This window comes from Coturnix japonica, chromosome 2 (assembly GCF_054131305.1).
Source record: "Coturnix japonica strain WE chromosome 2, WE-NBRP24, whole genome shotgun sequence".
NCBI classification, from domain to species: domain Eukaryota; kingdom Metazoa; phylum Chordata; class Aves; order Galliformes; family Phasianidae; genus Coturnix; species Coturnix japonica.
Window position 1 is genome coordinate 78,566,788 of NC_140664.1, and position 9,069 is coordinate 78,575,856.

General features: G+C 38.8%; 1 long non-coding RNA gene across 1 annotated transcript; it reads left to right on the plus strand.

Moving 5' to 3' along the window:
- Positions 1–451: 451 nt before the first annotated feature.
- On the plus strand, positions 452–1,209 carry LOC146761998 (uncharacterized). The gene is made up of 2 exons (XR_014942797.1): positions 452–740; positions 849–1,209. It is a non-coding gene; the product is annotated as an uncharacterized LOC146761998 (long non-coding RNA).
- Positions 1,210–9,069: the final 7,860 nt, after the last annotated feature.

Sequence of the window (9,069 nt, forward strand, 5' to 3'; positions counted from 1 at the left end):
GGAAGAAGATTCAATAGTCAATGAATTTCAAAACCATAAAGCAGCTGAGAATAGACTATGCTACTGAAGGGATCCTCTACTTTATCACATATTTTCATACATAAATTGTCTAAAATGCAGGGATCGGCCTCCTCTGTACTCAGCCTGTGGACTTGAGGCAGATGTGCCTCATTCTTCTTAGGAAGGAAGAGGGATGCATACAAGGACTCTGACAGCGAGCATGATGCAAGAGGAAACAGAACAGGAGATCCTCAGGAAACCCAAAGCTTCTTAACTTCCAAGTGTTGGACACCACAGTTCACAGTGTTCTCTCTGCCTTGTGTCAGTATTTTTTATAACTTCCTCATGGTACAGAGATACAAATTATACCCTCACTTCAAAACACCACTGCAATCAGGTTTTTACCTTGAACCTTTAGAGTTAATGGTGTGGACATCAGTAGTTAAAGATTAGCTACCAAATACAGGAACAGTGAGACCAATTCATTTTTACAATACCAAAAGCCAGACCTACAGACTTTATTTTCAAAGGTGTTGGTGACAGAAAAGAAAAAAATGGCCAAAAATATCTTCATTATCACCTCTGCTCAGAAACTGGTGAGGACAAAGAACAGGACAGTGAAGTTTTTCAAGGATAACATATATCAGCGTGAACTCTCGGCCCTACTCTCCTTATTCTGACTCAGAGGTGAGCTTCAGCCCAGGCACAAGGACTGCTGAATTTAAGTGTTCAGCAAGGAGGTAACAGTGGCTTTTACTGTGTTCTTTAAGGCTCTTGAAATTCATGATGTTTTGGATGCTGTAATAAAAAAGAGTCAAATTTTCACATTCATTTTCGTCATTTGACAGATTGCCACATATTCTGGTGTTTGAAACTGAAGGCAAGAACCTCTGTCTTTGCGAAGCTGAGATATGCAAGGAACTGACCTTCTGGAGTGAACTTTTTTCCCTTGCTGATCAGTGCCTGCTGCGTGAGTGCATTTAGAAAAAGCTGGAACAAACTTTTAATACTAAAGTTTTCAGGCAACTGAGCTGTTAAGCTAATGGTCTAAACAAAGCTTTTGTTTTCAATCCAGGTGTACCTCCACTTGCAGTGGAGAGGTTTTAAACTCTGTTATGACATTTTGACAATCAAAGTCACGTCTTCTGATTACAGCCTCCTGTGAACATGCTGGGGGATTTGCAGAATATATACCACACACCACAAGTAGCACTCTTGTCTTCATTAATATTTCAGTTCCTCAAAGACCATTAGGGGATACTATTTTGCTGCAGGTATCTCATAAGACTAAAAAAGAACCTCTACATACCTGAACTCTATCTCTGGCAAACAGCATTTTAGATACCAGTAGTGATTTCTGCAGTTTTGCATATGTTTTGGTTTGCATCTGCTCTGTGCTGCAGTTTTCTTTAGTTTAATGCCAAGCTGTACTTGTCTGAATTTATTTACATTTTATTAATTATTTATGGTATCTTGGCAAGATGTGGTGTTCTTATTTTTCCATTCAACAACATATTGCAAACCTTCCCCCAGTCCTTGGAAGAGAGAGTCTAAAATGTGACAATTTGCTTAGTGCTGAACAGTCTCTTGCATTTTACATTAATGACACTTTCCACTATCTATCCAGAAGTGGCTGTAAAGATACATTACAAGACAAAGCAACCAAGTTCAGAAAAAATTTTGACTGAAATTGGATATACTCAATGCATTGTAATAACACAATCTCCCTTTCAGTGTAGACTGCAATGAAATATATATTGCAATTTATGAACCCTAAACAGTTAAGCAGTGTCACAGCACTGACAAATTACTGTGAAAGAGAACATTTAAGGCAGCTGTTGGGGGCCTGTATTTTTTCTGCAGAAATAATAGGCTGCAGATTCATCAGCTTGCTAAGCCTCAGGCTTTTATTCCTGAGTAGTTTCTTTTAGGAAGAAGTCATCTCATCCATTGCCCAAATATACTGACCTTCAGTTATTACGTCTCTATTAAACAAACAGACAAACAAATGATGACCTGCCTCAATCTCTTCATATTTAAGTATTCTACCATAGAGCGTTATTTCTGAATGAATCAATTGTCCTGTTGTAGATGAGAATCTCTTGCTTTAGGCTCGTGACTTCTGACCACAGTAAAGGAAACAGAACATTCTGTCAAGGAAAATGGATGGAAAATAAGGTTCCATTATGCATAAGTAGACAGAACAACTTATTATTTTCTAAAAACAGACTCTTACACCTGTGCAGTTGTGGAACAAAATGTTGTTACTCTGTTCCTTTTTAGGATTATTATTGCTAGTTGTTTTTTTCTTTCTGAGGCTACACCTTGTGTAGTGTGTTCTGTTTTGGGCCCCTCACTACAAGAAAGACACTGAGGTCCTGGATGATGTCCAGAGAAAAACAATGAAGCTGTGAAGTATCTGGAACACAGATCTTATGGAAAGCAGCTGAGGGTGCTACAACTGTTTACTACTCTCTACAGCTCCCTGAACAGAGGATACAGGGAGGTTGGGATTACTCTCTTCTCCTAGGTAATGGTGATAGGACAAGAGGTAGTGGCCTCAAGTAGCACCAAGACAGGTTTAGGTTTGGTAGTAGGAAAAAATCATTCTCAGGAAGAATGGTGAGACACTGAAACATGCTGCCCAGGGAGGTGGTGGAGCCACCATCCCCAGCAGTGTTCAAAAAACGTATAGACAAGGCAGTGAGGGGCATGGTTTAGTAGTGGTGGTGACAGGTTGATGGATAGACTACATGATGTTGGTGGTCTTTTTAAACATTAGTAATTCTCTGATTCTCTGTAGTTCTACTTCCATAAATCCAGCGTCAGTACCAAATGGCTGGGAGGAACTCTATGCGTCAAGGGAACACTTACTTAAACCAGTGAGGGGCAACACCATTTCCCCTACACTCCATTCTCACTTTTCACCCTTGGTCTTAGCACACCTTCTGCCAGTGAACAACAGGACCCTAAACACTCAGTGAGGTCTCTTTTCCACCTGAAGGCTAAGAGAGGCCCTTGGTTTAATCGGCCTCAGGCAGACTCAGAGGCTGATGCTCCACTGCCTCCAAAGTACAGTGATAACATCACAGATAAATAAAGCTAAAATTGCTGTTCTAACTGATGCTTTAGAGGAATGCCTATCTCTCCAGACAGAAGCCCTGTAACACAGGAGTCTTGTTTACTGAAATTAGAAGGCTGTTCTGCATTTAACTGTATGCTGAAGACTGTATTCCAGCCCACCAGGAAACAACTCCATGCTACGACATATTAACACTGTCACAGAAAAGAGTCTGTACAGTGAAGAGATTGCATAAAACAACTCAGAAAATTGTCTTGGTTTCAGCTCAAGAGTTGATTTTCCCTTATAGTGCCTTGTGTGATGCTATGTTTTGGCTTTAGGAAACAAAAGATGTTGATAAATATACTGACATATTTAGGTTGTTGCTGGGCAGCACTGGATAGAACCAGGATAAGCTGACCTAAACCAGCTGCATAGGGACTGGCTGGGCATTGTTCAGCAGGTGGTGAATAATTACACTGTGCATCACTTGTTTGGTATGTTTCCATGTATATTTAATTATTCTATCCATCGTTCTTTTTTTCCTCTTCTGTTTTCTGTCTTAGCAAATCGCTTTCATCTCTGCCTATTCTCTTACTTTGTGGGTTTTCCCCCACCCCCTGATTCTCTCCCACAGGGAGGAGGAAGTGAGCAAACAACTGTGTAGTGCTGAACTGCATACAGTGTTAAACCACAACAAGAGTTCACAGCTTTCCTAATACTGGATCTTTATGATCCATGGATGGATATATAGCATTCTTGTGTTGCTGACAGAAGCAGAAAATAGATTATCCTTTTAATCAATATGTTCCTACAATTTGGGAGGATGAGATGCTTTGGCAGCAGGATTTCAATCTATGGCTACTGCTGAAATGCGTCACCTACTGTCTCACTACACTCATATCCACTGTTTGGTCTCCACAAACATTCAGTGAATGTCGATAGGTTCCATTTCCTCCTGCATGGAGGAATTCAGTGACACACCTTTGCCTCACATGCACTTCCACACTGGATGCCAGTTAGTCAGGCTGCCCCTCCGCTGCTATCTCTCATATGACAAAAACATGCAATGAAATACTGATGGGAAGGTTCAGCCTCTACTGCTGTACCACCAGCACCTCCCTCTGTCAACATAATGGAAGAGGAGGCATTACTTTTAAAGCAATCCTCATATTTCCAGTGCAACACCCATTATGCTTCAATAATTACTGACAGTTTGCTACACTGGAAAGAAGTATGCAGTGTTACTTGTCTTTGAAGCCTGAAGTTGTTCTGGCAGTAGCCTAACCCCTGCTTTCTCCATCTGTACACAGAAGGCAACTCTTCATCCTTGGCTATGAATTTAAGAACCAACAACAATCACTGATCTAGCAGATCACAGTTGGACTTTAATTAGAACTTGTAAAGCAATCCTACATTTATTTGGCTTGGAGTTCTTCTCCAGAGAGTAGTGCTGTCACTTCTTACTCTCACCATGACTAACACATTTCTTTCCCTTAAAAGCAAATGCAAACATAAAACAAGTTGAACCACAATTTTAATATTTAGATAAAGCCATGCATTTTTTATGTTCTTTGTGATCAAGAAAATCCCCTGATGATAGAGATATTCTTCTCTGTAATTTCTAGATATAAAACAGAATTCAGAAGCCTTTTAAATTAGGATGAACAGAAGTTTTGACAATTTTGATAATCTCTCAAGCTATACAGAAATGTGAAATCCCTTTTAAGCCCGCATACCTCTCCTAGGGAAGGGAATCTTTCTGATATGCTTGTACATCATTTTCCAATGTAAAGGAGGAACTGAAAATTAGTTGGTAACAATCAATTCCTTTCCCCACTGCTTCACAAGTATTTTAGCTTCTGTTAGACATAAGCTCAGATGGAACAATTGCAAAGTTAATCTAAGGAGAAAAACAGCTTTTCAAACATCTGATTTTTTTCCAGAAGCCAGGACACATTTTAGGATTATATCCAAAATAGATGTTGGTCTTCTTCAACTCCCCCCCCCCCCCCCCCCTCGCCTCCTCCTACGTAATAAAAACCACAACATCCCAAGCGTAGGCTATCTAATGCAAAGTCCCCTATGCAGATGGCTTCTGTAGACACCACAGATTGGAAAAGGTGTTTGTGCTGTCTCTGATATGAGGTCTGTCACTGCTTATAAACAACAGCTTGCTTTTAATTTCTGCTTCAAGTTTTTCTCAGGGCTGAAGCACAGCTTTGTTCAGTCTTTGAAGAATCTTGAGTAAAAGGTGATTTATTTTTCCTCCTGATCCATATGTTACCATTTAAAATACATTGTCGTGAACTTTAAATGAGAGCATAACAAATTAAACTAGAGGGGTCCCCAGGCATTTATAGTGGGAACAGCTGGAGAACTATGGCAAACATTTTGCTAATTTAAAATGCTCTAGCTCATTAAGTGTGAAGAAAAGTTCATTTCAGATCTTCAAATGCAACAGGCTACTAAACAGTCAATTAACTGATGTGTCCTGTCTTGTTCTCCAAGTTGAATGTTAAGAGAACTCTATTAATGGAACACTGTATCTGAGTGAGAACAAACAATCCATTTCATACCCAGTAATTTCTTAAAAGAGCTTAATCATAGGCCACCTTTAAGGCAGTATGTATTATGAAACACATGCTGTCTGCATTGCTGACTTAAAGTGCTATGCAGTAAACAAAACAATGATCATGCTGTGACAATAAGAATAAGAGTTAGAATTACTACTCCATTTCTCTTCTCTTTCATATCAGCCATTTTATCTACTTTTATCCATCACTCACTGTTTTTAATCCCACTACTCAGTACTGGAGTGAATACACATGGTCATTTATCCTGGCTTTTGTGCTCCAAATGACATCTTGCACAGAATCTGCATTTTAGAAAATATACTTGGGGAAGAGAACCATAGGCTGATCTGCAGCTCAATGCATGGAATGTTTTTTTCTCTAATGAATCATATGTGACACTGTAAGGAGAATTAAGAAGAGAAACTTAGAACATAGAATTTTCTACAAACTATTGAAAAGGGGAAAGGTTAGGGAAATGAAAAGAAATTCTTACATGTAGGAGTAAAGACACAATCATCTGGAAAGAAGCTTTTGAATAGAGGAGTACCACGGATGGAATTTCAGCTCCAATAAATCACTACAAAGCAGAGTATTACTGTACTGAACAGGATAAAGACACAGTATGTGAAGTGAAACAATCTACACCAGATCTATGCAACCTACATTACAATTTTGTTCATAAAAACAATGTTATGCACTTAATCATTTCTTCTGACTTCAGAAAGAAGGAATACTAGCTTGAATTAACAAGATGTAACTGAAGAGGGAAACTCCTGGGAAAAGTGTTTACCCTAAGGAAAGAGCACATACAGAAATACTCAGATTCCATATATACATGTTATGTTATCACTAGTGCTCTTAAACCATGCCAATATTTATTACAGTTTTCTTGTGGATATCCATCAGGTGACATCTACTTTAAAGAAAAACTCTTGAGCGGGAAGTAATGGAGACATCCCTGTTTACCAAAGATAGCTATTGCTGATTTTCGTTGCTATTAAAGTCTAATGTAAAAGAATGGCAGATCTAAGCAGAAACATTATTCTGTTGAACAACCTTCTGCAGGCAACGGGACAAAAAGCCCCCTTCAGAAGTTATTGCTTTCATCCACCTTAATTTCCATTTTTCCATACTAAATTACAGGGGCTCAATTGTCATGAACTGCAGTCTCACAAAGCAAGAAGGCCCTGAACAGAAATCTCCAGCAATACTTGCACGGATCCAGGCAAGAATCTGATGTTTAACACTCAAACATGGTGCTTAGGAACTGTGTTTACCCTGGGAAACAGCCTGTAGCTCCTGTATGTTTAATCTCTTCTAAAGCTAGTCACACTAACTTTCATCCACAAGGTAGCAAATTCTGGTTTCAAATTGCTCCAGTAATTCTTTGTCCTGCCCCAAGCCCCAGAAAGCATGCCATATTTTGAAGTACCACGCACAACCATTTAGAGAAACAGATCCATAAGGCTAATACGTCTAGGACCATGCTAACACAAGCCATACAGAAATAAAAACCTCACTGTTTTATCTAATGCGAAATAGCTTGAAAGTTAATGTATGCCACTAGCTTTTATAAGAAAAAGTTTAAAAAAAAAATGGCAGTAGCCCATTTTAAAATTCTCTCTGCAGTACTGCCCCACTCCTGTAGGAATTTCTATACAGTAAAAGCATATCTTCAAAGTGGCAACCTCTTTAGCATTTCTTTCTGAAAAATCTCAGTTCTGATACATAATTGCCACAGCCTGTTGCCAGATCATATGTCTGTTCAGAAAAGCAGTATAGGTCTTCTCTTTGTCTTGTGTGGAAGTATAATCACATAGTATGAGGTTTATGATTTACACTAGCATTTTCACAGTTTTTTCTTTTTCTTTTTTTTTTTTTAAGAAAATCAAATATAAGGGTTTTTAATTCCTTTTATGTGAAATTGAATAAGAATCGCAAGCATTAAAGACATTTTCTTCTTGAAAAAGTGGTCTTACAGAAAAGATTGAGACAATAACTACAGAATAGAGAAATGCCAGTTCTACTCAATCTGCCTCCATAAGAGAGATTCAGTACAAATGGATTTCAAAACAACAATGAAAAATAAATGAACATTAAAAAGCAATTGAGTTTCTACATCTAATCTGAAGATACAGAACTCTTCACATTCCAATTTGAATGCAATTTACTGCTATTATTCTAGTTTAATTCAATTGTCTTAAGAACTAATATCAAAATATCCTTCAGCAGTGAATAAAGATAACAAGAGCTGTTTAACTTGGAACTCTAAATCTATGTCTAAAGCCATTACCTGAAAAGGAGAAACACCTCAGTGAGCAGGTAGCAAGAGAAGAGTTACTTAGCAAAAGATGTTATACCTTCTTCTTTCCCAACTTGAGCTATTTCAATTGGAAAATGTCTGGACCATTGCATACATGCATCCAAAACAAGAATGCCACTAACTTACTTAGTGAGCAATAGGTATGATGGCCTCAAAACTTCTCTGTATTGTACAAGACTGAGTAAGATGGATTAGGAAAGATATTCAGGCTAAATAATCAAATGTTTGGGCCCCCCACCTTTGGAATTTCACTATTCAAAAGCAGTAAAGATCTCTGTGATCACAGATCACTGTGAGCAGCTTCACTCAGAGAATATCCACCACTCCCTCATCATGTTCATATAACGCCTGTGACATCTTGAAAGACGCTTTTCTGAGCCTTTTAGTTCCTCCAGTGAAAGCTGAAACACTCACTTCTCCTCCCAGTAAGATACTTCTGGTCACAAAGTGTGACACAACAAAGTGACTATGAGCCACTTCTTTGGTCTTCCAATACAGAATCCAGATCAAATGTCCAGGCAGCACCAGAGTTTGCTTGTTCTAACAGAGGCTCAGGATCTTGTGCATTAGATGCAGTGAAACTTTCATTTCTGTGCCTCACTGGGGTCCTCTGGTAAGGCTGAGTTGCAAGAGAAAGTAGCACACTTGCAGAAAAAAGAACCAGAGTAAATGTTACTTTGCAACAAAAGACAGATTTTCTTAATGGCTGGTGAGGAGGATGCATGTGCAAAGAAAAAGCGGCAGCAGCAGCAGCACGTGCTTCTACTTTGCAATACACGAGCAGTCAATTTTATTTCCTCTTAAAGGTCCATCATCTTTTTTAGCATGCTTTCTATCTCCTTTATATGAGAGGAATATAATTGAAGTATTCACACATTTGATGGACTGTTAAAATCTGAAGAGAAAGCTTTAATTAGCTACGCTGAGTTGAGGAAACAAAAAGAAGCCTGAAAACGTCATACTCTGTGGGTGAAAGTGAAGCAGCTGATGCTCTCAGAGAAGGCAAATGAACCACAGATTACTGAAGTATCTCCACATCTGTAAGTGGCAGAAGTACATGAATCATTAAGCCACCCACAAGAGGCTTTCATACATTTACAACCACAAAG